The sequence below is a fragment of the Leptidea sinapis genome, chromosome 11 (genome assembly GCF_905404315.1).
Source record: "Leptidea sinapis chromosome 11, ilLepSina1.1, whole genome shotgun sequence".
Classification (NCBI taxonomy): Eukaryota; Metazoa; Arthropoda; class Insecta; order Lepidoptera; family Pieridae; genus Leptidea; species Leptidea sinapis.
In genome coordinates this window covers 9,568,200-9,584,403 of record NC_066275.1, presented here as the reverse complement: position 1 = coordinate 9,584,403, position 16,204 = coordinate 9,568,200, and the positions used below count along the sequence as shown (strand labels likewise).

Below are 16,204 nucleotides of genomic sequence, written 5' to 3'. Positions count from 1 at the left end.
GCCACGCTTGCATTAGCTTTTCGATTAACTGCAAGAGACAACAACAAGTAAAACAACTTAGTTCTGCATAACTTTCTAGCATTAGTTTAGAGATATTATATGCCAAGTTGTTTTAGATTTACTTAATAAATTTTTATTAAGTTGTAGGTAATGTAGATATAGGCATTTTGTCCAATGATAATCTTTCACCTTCACCTTCTTAACAAACGCTATCTCTCCAGAGGGCTCAATTATTGGGTCTTTTCTTACGACCGTTCCCAATATTCAGTCTATCTATTACTTGAGATAAAAATCGTAACTATCGTTGACGTTTCTGTCCCAATAAACTTATCGACGGTAACTCACCTTATCCGTGCACGCTGTCTGTCAATGGGACGACGTACAGCTTACCAGCGATTTAAGTTTGTATGGAAATTACAATTCACGCGTTCCAATATCAGGCGATAAGAATGACTTATCGGGTATATTGGCACAGCTTCAGATTATTGACAGCTAATTACTGACAGTAGAAGGTAGTAAGTTTTCTTTATCTGTAGATACTATATTGATAGAACGGCCGTTAAAGTGCAGACCATTATAAAAAATGTATCTAAGCTACGAATCTGCGTAGATTCAATATTATAAAATTGTCACATTGGTTTAATGCTCATATATTTAAATAATGTTATTATTTAAAGTGACAACCCTCACTTCTGGGATTAATTATTACAGAATTTAAATTTGAAAACAAAATTTATTCAGCTTCATTTTAACCTGTCATACTATATTACTGTCTACTACTATACTGTCATCTTATTCTTGGTAGGTATTTTAGTCTTGGTTCTTTTGGGCTGGTTTTCTTTCAGTTTTTTCATCAGTTTCTCCTCCCCATCATAGCTTATCTACATGTGCGACGTTGAGAATTCTACCACCAACCACAATACTGTGGATACCTTGTAGAGTTTCCGGGTGGGTTAATAATAAAATAATATTCTTTTTAAATATTTACATACTCGGTTAAAAATTACATAATGAATCAAACTCATATTAACATTAGGCAACATTTAATCATAATACAACGACATTCGATACATATAGATAAAGCATGTCGTATAAAAAAAAACAAAGCCGAAATATCGAACTCCCAAGTTTACTCCATAATAAGTCTCAAATGTAGTTATATCTATACATTGCCCCATTTACTCTAGTTTTTAAAAATACTCTTAGTCCGTAAGCAGCAATGTAAAGCATTAATCAGTTTTGATTCGATTTGGACAGTGAGTTGACACACGACTAACGGCCGACTTGAGATAAAAATCGTAACTTTCGTTGAATTTTCTGTCCCAATAACCTTATCGACGGTAACTCACCTTATCCGCACACGCTCTGTCAATGGGACGACGTACACCTCACCAGCGATAAAAGTTCGTATGGAAATTGCAATTCACGCGTCCCAATATAAGACGATAAGAATGACTTATCGGGTATTTTGGGACAGCTTTAGATTATTGACAGCTAATTAACTGACAGTAGAAGGTAGTAATTTATCTGTAGATAGTATATTGGGAAAGGACGTAAGGAGTTAAGTGTGCGTACATTGTTTTTAAGCACACTTTTGCCGTTCCGTTATCAGACATCATTGTAATATTATTAATACACAGGTATAATACAGGTATAATATAGAATATACACATATATTATTAATAAAATTATGCATTACAATCATTAAATCATAATCTAAAGTTATATTTATTACTCCCGTGACAACTCTATCTAAATATCGCAACTTTTACATAAACTAAATCCTTTTCATAAATCCACATATAGAATAAGGAATTCTCAATTATAGTTAGGAATCATCGGGTATCTGCGCATGCGCTCCTTATGGCTTCTAGAATCTTCAACGATGACTGAAAAGAAATAATGTAATAAGTAGAAAGTATTAGTATATACTTTTTGATTTATCCCCGTGTATTTTATATAGTTTACTAGCTGACCCAGCAAACGTTGTATTGCCGATATTAAAATCGCGATACAAAAGTAACTGTTGATCGTAGATGGGTGAAAAGTTGTACGTATTTTTTAATGCTGACTCATAATCAAACAAATTAAAAAAAAATGTAAAAAAAAATAAAAAAAAAATTTGTGTGGACCCTTAACATTTAGGGGGATGAAAAATAGATGTTGCCCGATTCTCAGACCTACCCAATATGCACTCGAAGTTTCATGAGAATCGGTCAAGCCGTTTCGGTGGAGTTCAATGTTTAACACCATGACACGAGAGTTTTATATATTAGATTTATACGTATGTTAAATGGTCCCACATCTTGTGCGATGTAATTTGAAGCGAGCTGAAGTTGTATTAATTTGAAATCTATTTGTTTACCAATTCGATTCAAGATATAATATATTAATATAGGCATCTACAGTTCATTAGGTGTGATTGTCACGAATTTTTCATAACGATTTCCAGCCTAGCGAAACTCTCTAAGAAAAAAGCGATTGTATGAAACGTGCAGTGATTGGTACATTGATAGATGACAGCTATAATCTTGTACAAAACGGTGATGGCCGAAATCAACTACGTCTTAAGCAACTGCTCGCTTTCAAACTTAGCCGGATTATATTCGTCGCAATACTATTTTAAACTTATGTCAAATCTCACTGCACGTTTCATACTAAATTAAATTTCAATTTTTACTTAGGTAGTCCCACCTCTTATTACGTAGTATTTACATCCTCTTTGATGATTTCTAACAACTAGTTGTTGCAAAGAGAACATCAAAGTATTTTTTTATAATCATAGAATATATACACTCTCTTAGTTCCATGAAATATTGAGTTATCTGCCATTTTAAAATTGATGATTACAAGATTGACATTGATAGTTAGAACATAAATTAATTTAATGTTTAAATTCTTGTTCACTTCCACAGAAAGTCACTGTAAGTAATGTTAGGTGGATGCCTATATCGCGATGATTCACATAGGTTGTCGCTTATACAAGGGAATTATAAAAAACGCAGGCAAAGTCGCAGGCAACCATATTCACTTTTACTCGCGTGAAATAGAAAATATATAAAAAACGTGCAATTCACACGTGGTAGAAGTGAAACCTTCTAAAATGATGAATTCAATCGCATCATACACAAGACAATCTCTTCATCAACTATGATCGCCTGGTACCTAAACACTGTATAATACTTCCTAGTATCTCATTTTATCCCACGTTAAATCTATGAATTTATGCGTCCCTTTCACTCTCTCGCCGGCTGAATCCTATACATTTACCTGTTTGTGTCTCGCTTTTTCGTTTCATCGAGTTTCAAACCACAACGATTATAACAAAAACTTACACATACATAAACGTGCACGTTTGTTAGCTATGAACTCATTAAGCACACACACACATACACACATAAATATAATATGCGTACTCTTTTCTCTGTGGTATATCTGTAATCAAGTTGCCTATATATCATAAAATCTCTGTTAGGATACCTAGCTCATAAGTGACGTAATGTTTTGTAACTGTTAAATATCTATGCATTAAAGACTAATACTACGTATTAGACTGGTTGAATCTGAACAGTCAAATTACGAGTGTAACTTAGATAATTTATACGTCTAGATAGAGTCTCTTGAACCGATAAAACAGGCCAGGAATACTAGTTTAGTTTGCGTGATAAGCTACGTCTTACACTCGCGATTTGTATGACACTTTGTATTAGTGTGCGTGAATTGCTTAAAGTAGAGGTTAGTTCTATTTATTTGGGCGTTTTCACAGCTGTCATAGTCTATTTAGACGTATAAATGATCTTAGTTTTAAACTTACCAGCACTGACATTCTGAGTTTTGGATTTATTATTTGGTATGCTCTATCGACATTAAGTTTATGTTTATATTATATCGATTGAGCAGTTTCATCTTTGTAGCTTCTCACAACAATCATAAAATAAATCATCACTGAAAATAAATAAACTATTAGATTATATTATACAGTAACTAATTCAAAACGTCAATATCAGCCCGCGTGTACACTGTAACAGGCTCGAAATATCTGAAGCTTATTATTTTCATGTTAATATGTTCAACCTTATAATACGCGAGGATTCGAATTGAAGGCGACATTTGAAATAGCAACCTCGCAAAATGGTCAGACGTATTGTCACTGTGAACTTCTTCTCATGAACCTGTTTACTGAGAAATATATCGCATATTTATCGCAATTGTTGGCTGAAACTTTGACAGAGAATTTAGAGAATTGCATGATTTACTTTAATAAATTGACAGTGAAATTTAAAATGGCCGCCCCGAAAATAAGAAATATTTCTTATTCAAAATGGGCTATTATATAAAAAAGAGGGCTATTCGCACTATTTATATACTAGGTCCTAATGAACCATTGCGAGCTAAATTTAAAGAAATAAACCTCTTAACTTTTGCCTATATTCTTGATAATGATATACATTATGTACCTACATAGGCACCATAAGTGAATTTGACAGAAACTATCCTAGCCGTAATGCTAACACCAGGAACAAACATAAATTTGTAATGCCTAGTACTCGGCTAAGTCGAGTTAGACTTTTGTGGGGCGGAAAATGAATAGTTTGAAAAAGTTTGTGTGGTAAAGATTACTATAGCATAGTGACTTTCTTAATGATACCACAGATTGGGAAAAGCGACCCAACTCAGGTTATTAAATATTAAGTAAAGTTTACCATACTATATTCTAACCATATTTTTATTAAAAATAAAAGAATCCGTTGAGTTTCTTACGCCAGTTATTCTCAGGTGTGTGGCATACTTTTTCGAATGCGTGGTAGTTTTTGACAATAAGTGATACTATATCCTATTTTGAATAAAAATATTTGAATTTGAATTTAGAAAAGAACATAGTATTGATCTTGTATGATGTTACGAAATGAACCATTTGTGAGGTTCAAAAATATTGAAACGGCCATTTAAATGGAGAATAACCAATAAATTCCATTATAGCCAGCAGACATAGCTATGCCATGTCTGAGTCCTGGGAAATTCAGCTCCAGTCTCTATTTTTCTGGAATATTTATTCCAGAAAATTGTAATTTTGAATTTTTTAATATTATTAAAAAGATAAACAAGTATCAACAAATGTTGCCAATAATTGTCATCGCTTGCGGGGACCTATAATTATTGAAAATAATGTAAAAAGAAATACCTTTATCACTTACTAATTATAAACATTGGATAATTAATGATTTCATATAAGCGGAAGTCTTTTCCCATTATTCTTCCAACAATATAATAAATAAAAAAAATTATTGATAAAATTATATGGAACGCCAACGCATATAAAAATATTTCCGCTGCAGTTTTTGATTTATTCTGAAATGGATTAATATAATTATTAAAATCACAACCTTTGGTTATTATACTCTCTTCTCCTGTTATTGTTAGAGTATTTAATATCTTAATCTTCAATAACAATCTGCCGAGACCTTGAATTACAAAGTAACCGCGTCATTTTCTACTCCGTGAAAATTTGCGAAGTTGGTTTATGTATACGAGATCATATATAACATACATTGCTTGATAAATATAATATATTCGAATGTACAAGTTCATAATTGATAAAAGCAACACATGCATTCAGATGGAGGAGTACTATTGCACCGGATGCCGACTAGACTGTGGGTACCAAAACTGTTCTGAAGGGCGCCGTAGCTTGTGAAATTACTGGGCAATTCAGACTTACCATCTTATGTCTCAAGGTGACGAACGCAGTTGTATTGCCGCTCAGAATTTTTGGGTTTTTCAATAATCCTGAGCGACACTGCATTGTAATGGGCAGGGCGTATCTTTAATATGTCCTGCAAACCTCTTCCCTTATTTTCATAAAATAAGATCTATTTATGTATACAAGATACCTCAATAGATAGTTGATATGTACCAACACCTAGGGAACTTCGAAAATTTAGAGACACGATATATAAAATCACCAGATTCCAAAATTACACAGATTACATACACCTGCGGGAACTCCTGGCCTATCAACTGAACAAATCTTCATGTGATATTATCTTTGGATACCTTTATTATTTCTTCTATTTAAGAAACGCTTGGTATTGCAGCTATTTTGTCGTGCGAGAACTAGTCAAAGTTATAAACACAAACAATATAACTGAATTTACTAAACGGAAGCCTGAAAAATTATTTTACTTTTCTTGTTATTAACTGACTTCAAAAAAGGAGGAGGTACTCAATTCGTCGGTATGTCTTTTTTTTATGTTTGTTACCTCGTTAAACTTTGGACTGGGTGAACCGATTTTGATAATTCTTTTTTTAATTTGAAAGCTGGTGCTTCTCGTGTCGTCCCATTGTAATTTGGTCCAGATCTGATAATGGTATCCATGAGAAAAACCATAAAAGTCTTAAATTTGCTATACGTATGTGGACGACATATTTACGAATAACTCAATATCGCTTCAACGGATTTTGATAATTATTTTTTTATTAATCAAGGCAAGCTTGTATCTACATACATAGTTAAAGGTGGGATGCGCTTGAGTCGCACGCGCGACGTGAGGAGGCGAGAGGAGAGAGCGGGGCCGCGGCGGAAGGACATTGATTCCAAAAATAACAATAATCGTAAAAATACGCAATTATTTTCATTCTTTTTAGTGCATATTTAATCTATTGTTTTGGAATAGTGTTTTTAAAGTCGGTTGTTTTTTTGTTATTTTTTTTATCAAACTTACAATACAAATGCCGAGGAGAAACGCAACGGTAATGATGAGAGTTACAACTGCAATAATAGCAACGATGTATTGAACAGCTTTGGGATCTTCGAATGTATTTTTGTCTGAAATCGTATACGCATTTCTACAAAATATTGTAGTATTAAAATAGTTGTAGTGGTAGTAGTTGCATGTACTTATTGAGACTATGAACATCTGAAACAAAAACAAAATGATTATATAGGTGGTTTTCCAATTACTGAGCATAATACGGCTCAATGGCGCACAATGCCGAAATTGTGCTGATGCTTAGATTGGAACATGAATTGGACGTAATTCCAGAAAAACGTTCCAAACCACAATAATGTCGAAACTGAGTTAAGAACACATTCATATTAACAGACTGACAAAAAATGGCAGCCCTACTGTTACTCTTTTTAAATGACATCATGACTTAGTAGCCAAACCCACATGTATTGAATCCACTAATATTTACTAAACTTTAAACACGAATTCCGTAAAATGTGATGTTTGTGGCATGGAACGTTTTTCAGGAACTACGTCCAATTAGTTTTAAAATGCACCAGCAGAGTGCATGTGTTGAAAAAAAAAACATTCATAGAGTTAGCAATCTAATAAGAAAATAAGATGTCTTCTTCATTTTGATAAATATGTTCTTATATTCGATCACGCCATTGCAATGTTGACAAAAGTATATTTCTGTTTAATAAATTTGTGTATACTTTAGAATTCTAAAATGAAATTGTATTCACATTTTAAATGTTTATATAAAATTAAATAGTCAATTTTTGTACCTTAAGTTTTAGTTTTATTTATTTTGAGCATTGGTAACAACGCCATTAGCTCAAATCAAAACACAATAAACGAAGAATATTTAAATCATTTTTCGAATAATTTGTCAAAAATTTTTCAACAATAAACAATATTACTACCGATAGTAAATAAAATTTGGATTTGGCCAACTTATAGTAAAACACACGTTAATTTTCTGCCACTGAGTCTACGCATCACGCGAAAGCAGTAGATAGGTTTTGAGTGTGCTCGATTGTGCGAAGCGTTGCTGTAGTTGGAACAACCAACGTTGAGCATTATGCCGTATAATGCGCTATAGAGCTGTACTTGGAAAATAGTGAAACTGTATGTTTTGTACCTATCATGTAGATCATCTATAGTATAGAACTAAACATGAATGCTTTTATCCATGCAACTGTGATATTGACCATAAATTTGTTATGAAAAGCCATTAGTCCATTAGTTTTTAACATTTTATATACTTGGTTTAAATTAAACCTGATTGGTTTACAGGAAATCAAATACAATTTTTCTGTGTAATTTTTGAAAAAGAAGCAATACTTACAATCATAAACACAGCAATAATAATTGAACCAACTTTTAAGCTGCAAATTATGCAACAGTTATTTACCACCGGCAAAAAATCAAATAAAGACATTTTGATTCGACTCCTGTACCTAAAAAGATATATATAGATAGGTAAATATTACAAAAAGATACTACGAAAACAAAATGAAATTGACTGACAATAGTAACTGTCGTAGAATTTATATATTTAAAAATGTTGCTTGACTAGTCATGTCTCAAAAACAAGGTCTATAATGGTATAGAAGAAGAATACATCTTTATAGACAAAGAAATGTGTATCAAAATGAGCTACAGTTTTATATTTTATATCGCAGAGTGTTTCGCAGACTGAGACGACTTAATGGCGTGTTTTAATCAGAATTTAATCTATCAGTAAAATTAGCATGTCATGCAAATGACAGAGCAGAAACAAAAATATAATTTTAATACCTTGTTTTTATTGAAAAATATCGAAAACTTGTAACTAATTTAAAAAAAGGAGCAGGTATTCGAGGGTATTTTTTTTTAGTTTTTGTGTTTGTTACTTCAGAACTTTCAACTGGGTGAACCGGTTTTGATGATTCTTTCTTTGTTTGAAAGCTGGTGCTTCCCGTGTGGTCCAATTACTCAGTCGAATCTTTTATATGCAAACCGGATATTTGAGTCACCTACCGTAGCCTCGTTATGGTCAAGTAATTTTCGTAGTCGAATATGAATACGTAACGATCAATGGAACTCCTTAACGACTTACAGTAAGGGTGCTATCTGTAGCAGAATTTCAAACTATCTGTAATCAAATTGCAATGTGCTAACATTACAAAATTTTGTAAGACTATACATATTCAGATAAAGAGTTGGTGTACTTCATATTCACTAAAAATCAAATAATTTTTTTTTACACAAAAAACAAAACAAAACAATACGCTTTTTTATACTTTTTAGTGCTAATTTTGGAATAGGTTTATGAAGTCGCTTTTTTTACCAAACTTTTACTTCTTCTTAGCTAAAAAACAGATTGAGTAATGTAATACAATCAAACCTAACGTTAATTTGGAAAGCTGATATAATAAACAATTAGACCAATATACAATAACTTACTAAGTAAAGGATTTGACAAATGGAAGCCTTTTTAAACTTACCAGCACTGACATTATGAGTTTAAAATCTATTATTTTGAATACATTAAGTTTATATTATATTTATTCCTCCATTTCATCTTTGAAACTTCTCACAACAATCATAAAATAAATCATAACTGAAAATAAATAAACTATAAGATTAAAACTTATATTATAGTCTTTAATTCAAAATGTCAGCCCACGTCCACTGCACTTGTATCAGGCCCGAAGTATCCGAAGCTCAAAAGTTATTCGGTATGACCTAAGTGACGAACAAATGTATAATCTTATAATACGTGAGAGATTCGCATCAAAAGCGACACTTTAAAAAGCAAGTTTGCAAAATTATAAGACGTAGGTATTAACCAGTGGGAGGCTCCTTTGCACACGAAGCCGGCTAGATTATGGGTACCACAGCGGCGCCTATTTCTGCAGTAATGTGTAAACATTACTGTGTTTCGGTCTGAAGGGCGCCGAAGCTAGTGACATTACTGGGCAAACGAGACTTAACATCATATGTCTCAAGGTGACGAGCGCAATTGTATAAAAATGATACCGTATTTGTTCTGTACTGGCCAATAAACTTAAAAAAAAGATTGTCACTATGAACTTTTTCTCCTCTATTGTGGTTCCAGACAGAAGGAAAAGGAACAGTAACCCGTAAACTGAGAAAAATGTCTCATAGTCATCGCAATAGTTGTCTGTAATTAAGACGTTAAGTTCGCGCCAAAATCCAAAATGGCCGCCACACAAATCTTGTATGACGTTACCTACTTGTGAGGTTCAAGGATGTAAAAAGATAAACCCCAACAATTAATTCCTTAATTATAGCTACATAACTATTCTATGTCCGAGGCCAGGGTATTTCAGCTCCCTTCTCTATTTTTATGGAACAAAATAATTTTAAAAGATATAGTTTGGTTTATTGGTTGGATCAGAAAATGTCGCTGATGATTGCCATCGCTTGCTACAAAATTCTAATAAAAATATGTAGAAAATACGTTTATTACTTACTTATTGTAACAATTGAATGAACAAAGATGTCCATTAAGGAATAGTTTTTTCCAATTATCTTTCCAACACAATAAAAAATTATAAAAATTATTGTTACAATTACATGCAACGCCAGGACATATAAAAACATTTCAGCTGTTATTGGTTTATTCTGAAATTGATTGATATAATTGTTAAAATCACAACTATTGGTTACAATACTCTCCTCCTGCTACTGTTGGAGCATACAATCTAATTCTTAACAAAAAAATTGGCCGAGATCACGAAATACAAAGATTTTCTTGTTTGCGACAATCCGCTAAGTCAGAGATCAAAGAATAGATACTTTGCTTTATAAATATATTCAAATCTAAAAGATCATTATTGATAAAAGCAATAAATGCATTTATTTATGTATTCAGGCTACCTCTTTGTACAACACCAGTGGGAGGCTCCTTTGCACAGGAAGCCGGCTAAATCATGGGTACCACAACGGCGCCTATTTCTGCCGTGAAGCAGTAATGCGTAATGATAAATGTGTTTCAGTCTGAAGGGCGCCGTAGCTAGTGAAATTACTGGGAAAATGAGACTTAACATCTTATGTCCCAAGGTGACGAGCGCAATTGTAGAGCAACTCAGAATTTTTGGGTTTTACAATAATCCTCAGCGGTACTGCATTGTAATGGGTAGGGCGTATCAATTGCTATCTGCATGTGGCTACGGATGAGTGAACATTGTATTAAACTGTGATATTGTCTTTGGTAACTTTTACTATTTCCTTCTATTTAAGTAAAGTTAATCTTGGTTGTGAAGCTATTATTTCGTGCGAGAACAAGTCAAAGTTTATACTCAAATAGCCATATTAATTATTAGCTGACCCGACAGACGTTGTTCTGTTCATAATAAAAAAAACTCTTGCGGATGTAATTTTGGAAAATCCATTCTTAGCTGACCTCTACTCGGTGAAAAGAATATTCCTACCAAATTTCAAGTCTTTAGCTCTAATGGTTCCAGAGATATCGTGATGAGTGACTATATACGTGGAAATCTCTAGATAATCGACTATAGGGACTTATCAGACTCACAATACAAATGCCGATGATAAACATTACAGATACGATGATAGTTATAACAGCAACAATAGCACTGATGTATTGTATAGTCTTGGGAGGTTCGGTTGCATTTGCCTCTGCAATCACATCTCTAAAATCCTTACTCACGAGCGGCAAACTTTGTAAAATTACAAACATCTGTAACAAAAACAAAGTGATTATAAACTGTATGTTGTACATATTTCACTGCTGCTAAATATATAAACATGAATGCTTTTTTTTTTATGGAATAGGAGGACAAACGAGCGTACGGGTCACCTGTTGTTAAGTGATCACCGCCACCCACAATCTCTTGCAACACCAGAGGAATCACAAGAGCGTTGCCGGCCTTTAAGGAAGGTGTACGCGCTTTTCTTGAAGGTACCCATGTCGTATCGTCCCGGAAACACCGCACAAGAAAGCTCATTCCACAGCTTTGTAGTACGTGGAAGAAAGCTCCTTGAAAACCGCACTTTGGAGGACACATCCAGATGGTGAGGATGATATCCTAACTTGTGGCGTGTCGTGCGAAGGTGGAATTATTTCCATGCAACTGTGATTTTGACCAAAAATTTGTTCTGTAAAGTTAGAATGTTCTTAAAATTTTGTATAGTTTAATTGGACGTAGTTCCTGAAAATCGTTCCAAGCCACAAACATCACATTTTAGGCAATTGGTGTTTAGTTTTATAAATATTGGTGTATTCCAAACATGTGGGTTGGCTAGTAACGGCCGTTCCCAATATACTATCTACAGATAGAGATAAATTACTACCGTCTACTGTCAGTAATTAGCTGTCAATAATCTGAAGCGGCCCAGTATACCCGATAAGTCATTCATATCGCCTTATATTGGGACGCGTGAATTGCAATTTCCATACAAATTTCAATCGCTGGTAAGCTATACGTCGTCCCATTGACAGCAGCGTGTACGGATAAGGTGAGTTACCGTCGATAAGTTTACTTCGACAGAAAAGTAAATGATAGTTACGATTTTTATCTCAAGTAAGAGATAGACTGAATATTGGGAACGGCCGTAAGTCATGATGCCATTTAAAGAGTAGGAGTAGAGTAGGGCTGCCATTTTTTGTCAGTCCGTTAATATGAATCACGTGGCCAGTTTTGTGTTCTTAACTCAATTTCGACATGATTGTGGTCTGGAACGTTTTTCTGGAATTACTTCCAATTAAGGAAGTGTCTATTCAAATGGGAATTCAATTCGAAAATGGGAATTTTCGGATTTTTTTTAAATGATACGATTATCGTATCATTAAGTATTATTTATTTGTCCGACAATTTTTAAAATAAATACATTCAAAATTTATTTACGTGTTTCACCCGTTTAGAGGTTAGAATTTTTTTCTTTATATTCTTGAAAACTCCATTACTTTGTATTAAGATTAGTAGCACTATAATCGTGGACCAAAGTTCTATAATACATAATAGCTTTAAGGGTAAATGTATACACTCTTTTAATAAAGTCCCGGCCACTGTTCAGGCATTATCTATAAATGTATTTAATGTTTTATAAAAAATCTGAATATCTAAGTGATCGGACAGCCTGGGACTTGATTATGATTATTTTAAAGCAATAGCCATGAATGTACAATATTGTATATTTTTATAAAAAAGAATGCTGGGAGAGTTTCTTGCGCCGCTTCTTCTCTCTCAGAGTGCCATTTATTTCCGAAGCGGTAGTAGTATCTAGTATATTAGAAATGACACCAAAAAGAACTCTAAAGAAATCAATTTTGAGAAAATAAATGCCTTTTATGCCTATCAACTACAATTTATAAAAATTGGTTAGGTTAGGTTATGTTAGAACAGTTAAAACAACCAGAAACGAATCTTAGGCATTTCCCTTTCTTTTCTCCTCATAAAAATATCCCAACCCTTAAAAATGTCATAATTTGAGGTTAGGTTATAATGCTTTTTTCTCTATAACGGTGTATTGGGTACCTTCTTATAACAGTGGTAGCATTATAAACGTGGACTAAATCTCAAAAAAATTACGATATTTTTTACCACATAATTCGCGCTACGGGATACTAAGTTTTAACCTAAAAATTGTCGGACAAATAATTATTTATTATTCATACGACAATCGTATGACTAGGAACACCGTTAAGTTAAACAAAATACTACTTTTTATGTAATTCTTGAAAGAACAATCAATACTTACTATCATAAACACAGCGATAATAATTGAACCAACTTTTAAGCTGCAACTCATGCAACAGTTCTTTACTACGGGCAAAAAATTAAATACAGACATATTTATTCGAATTCTGTTATAAAAATATAAATAGATAGGTAAATATTGCAAAAAGTAACTACGAAAACAAAATTAAATTGCGTGACAATCAAAACTGTCGTAGAATTAATAATATTTCAAAAAGTTGTTTGATAAGCTATAATTAAACAAGGTCTATAATATAGAAGAAGATTACCAAAGAGAATTTAAACACTACGTTCAAAGATTACTGTTTTATAGTCTAAGAACTAGGTATCAAAATGAGCTATAGTTTTATCATTTTATCGCCGAGTATTTCACAGAATGAGACCACTCTTTAGGGCTTAATGGCGTGATTTAATCAGAAATTAATCTACATAGTAAAATAAACATTTGCATGAGAGAGCAGAACAAAAGTATGTTTTTCATTTTTTGTTCTAATCGAAAATATCGAATACTCACTGTCCTTTATAAATACCACTGGCCAGGCTGTTCCATATGTCTGACAGCAAATTTTTGTGCCTATATGAAGCGCCACTCGCGAGCGTCCAGTGAACTAATTTTGACGTATAATACAAATGACTGCGAAGAAACGCACAATACTCTGAAGTATTTTTGTATTTTGAATTAATTATACTTCAAGAATCAACTTTATAAAGTACACAATTTCCTTTTGTTAATAGTTTCCCATCATCTATCGATGTTTGCTGAGGTTATCATGACTAGTTTTAGTACCGCAGACTCTCGCTACATGGCCAACAGCACCAAAATGGTGAATATCATACAGGCACAAAAGCACTTTGACAGCCGCCAGTCTTATATATATAGTTGAGGTCAATGCGAATACTTCTTTATATATGCCAATGAAAACAATGACTGAGAAAAATAAAGTTTTACATCTGTTTGTTACTAAAAGAAAGTTTATCATTGAATCGAGCTTAGATCTTTTATACGTCTAGATAGACCATGATAGCTGTGAAAACGTCGAAAAAAATTGAGTTTAGACAAACCTCTGTTTTAAGCAATTTACGCACACAAAGTCACAGTGTCATACAAATCGCGAGTGTATATAGTATCTTGTCACGCACACTAAACTTATATCCTAGCCTGTTTTTATCGGTTATCTAACAGCAAGAGACTTCTATTAGCTAAGGGACTTATTCTAGGCGTATAAATTATCTAAGGAATTGAGAATATTGAAAGTGTATCTATATTGCAACATTATTGCAATCTAATGAGGTAATCTTTAATTATTTGTAAATCACAAAGCTAGCTCTAAAACTCGAATATTTTTTTTTTACTTCTACGACATTATATACTAAGTTGTTTCTATCGAATTAGAGATTTCGGTGACGTGTCTTGGAAATGTTACGTTCCAACCCTTTTATGATCGAGTCAGCGGTGGGTCGTGAACAAGGCGATAATTAAACCTTCCTCAAGTGACATTTATACTGATTTGAGAAACTAAATCGGTACGAGGCGGGCTCTTTGACCCATTCCACGGGCCTACTTAATTAACATTTTCCATTCCATTATAATATGCAGATACAAAACTTCGTCCCCTAATCTTGAAAGACAGCCGAGCGATAAGATTGTGTTGAAACATAAACTTTTTTGAAGTTAGGTATACTTCTTTAGGCGCGTTATAAAAAATGATAAGAGTGAAATTATAAGATGTGCGCGCATCATTGTAACACAAAAGCAACAGGTTGAAGTTGGTTCCTAAAAATTTCTGACGCTTGCGTCATTCGTTATTTTCTTCGTTCATTATTAGGAGTTAGGACAGACAAAGGGTTCAAGCCCATACAGCCATATTCATTATGTAATAATTAATAGTCAAAGCCATCTTTGCAAGATTTTTACAAAATTGTTCTTTCTAAAAACGTAGAATAGCACGAGGAATTAATCATTTTAATGATTTTTACTAAGCCAAAGAAGTATAACTTCTTGCGTGGAATACATAGTAGACACACACCTTTTTATTATTATATAAGAGATGACTATGACATTCAGTGGGACCGTAGCGCTCTCTTCAAGGAGCAAAATGCTCGCTTGCAGATATGTTCGAAGCAGAATTAAAGTCTTGCACATGAAAACATCATGCAATCCAATGGGTAAGTCTTTTTTTATGGAATAGGAGGACAAACGAGCGTACGGGTCGCCTGGTGTTAAGTGATCACCGCCGCCCACAATCTCTTGCAACACCAGCGGAATCACAGGAGCGTTGCCGGCCTTTAAGGAAGGTGTATGCGCTTTTTTGAAGGAACCCATGTCGTATCGTCGCGGAAACACCGCATAAGATAGCTCATTCCACAGCTTTGTAGTACGTGGAAGAAAGCTTCTTGAAAACCGCACTATGGAGGACCGCCACACATCCAGATGGTGGGGATGATATCCTAACTTGTGGCGTATCGTGCGAAGGTGGATTTATAATATAATTAAAATAAAGTCACGAATATTGTAGTTGCGATTGAGTATATCATTTAAATAAAACACTGTGTTTTAATATTAGTTTTTGCGTAATTGTTACATTTTTATTATAATTTTAGTTAAACGGACGTTGAAAAAGAGATCCAGTCCGGACAGCGTTATAATCCTTTTGAAAGTATTTTATTTAAACGTGTAACACTCGCGTTAGTCAAAGAAAATACAATAAGTTTATCATAACAATTACAAATGCCCAGAACTTA

The 16,204-nt window shown here is 33.5% G+C and overlaps 1 protein-coding gene and 2 long non-coding RNA genes across 5 annotated transcripts in view; 1 reads left to right on the top strand and 2 right to left on the bottom strand.

Moving 5' to 3' along the window:
• Positions 1–16,204, top strand: part of LOC126966867 (homeobox protein abdominal-B-like) — a 165,909-nt gene that overhangs the window by 35,084 nt on the left and 114,621 nt on the right. The window lies entirely within an intron of this gene.
• Positions 887–8,864, bottom strand: LOC126966901 (uncharacterized). Of its 2 annotated transcripts, XR_007729837.1 has the most exons (6): positions 8,754–8,864; positions 8,080–8,191; positions 6,723–6,917; positions 5,196–5,349; positions 3,815–3,945; positions 887–1,889 (listed from the first exon to the last, which is right to left on the bottom strand). It is a non-coding gene; the product is annotated as an uncharacterized LOC126966901 (long non-coding RNA). The 2 variants fall into 2 exon arrangements; XR_007729836.1 differs by lacking the exon at positions 8,754–8,864 and having other exon boundaries at positions 8,080–8,206.
• On the bottom strand, positions 9,220–13,621 carry LOC126966904 (uncharacterized). Its single transcript, XR_007729842.1, has 4 exons — positions 13,464–13,621; positions 11,278–11,442; positions 10,214–10,364; positions 9,220–9,336 (listed from the first exon to the last, which is right to left on the bottom strand). It is a non-coding gene; the product is annotated as an uncharacterized LOC126966904 (long non-coding RNA).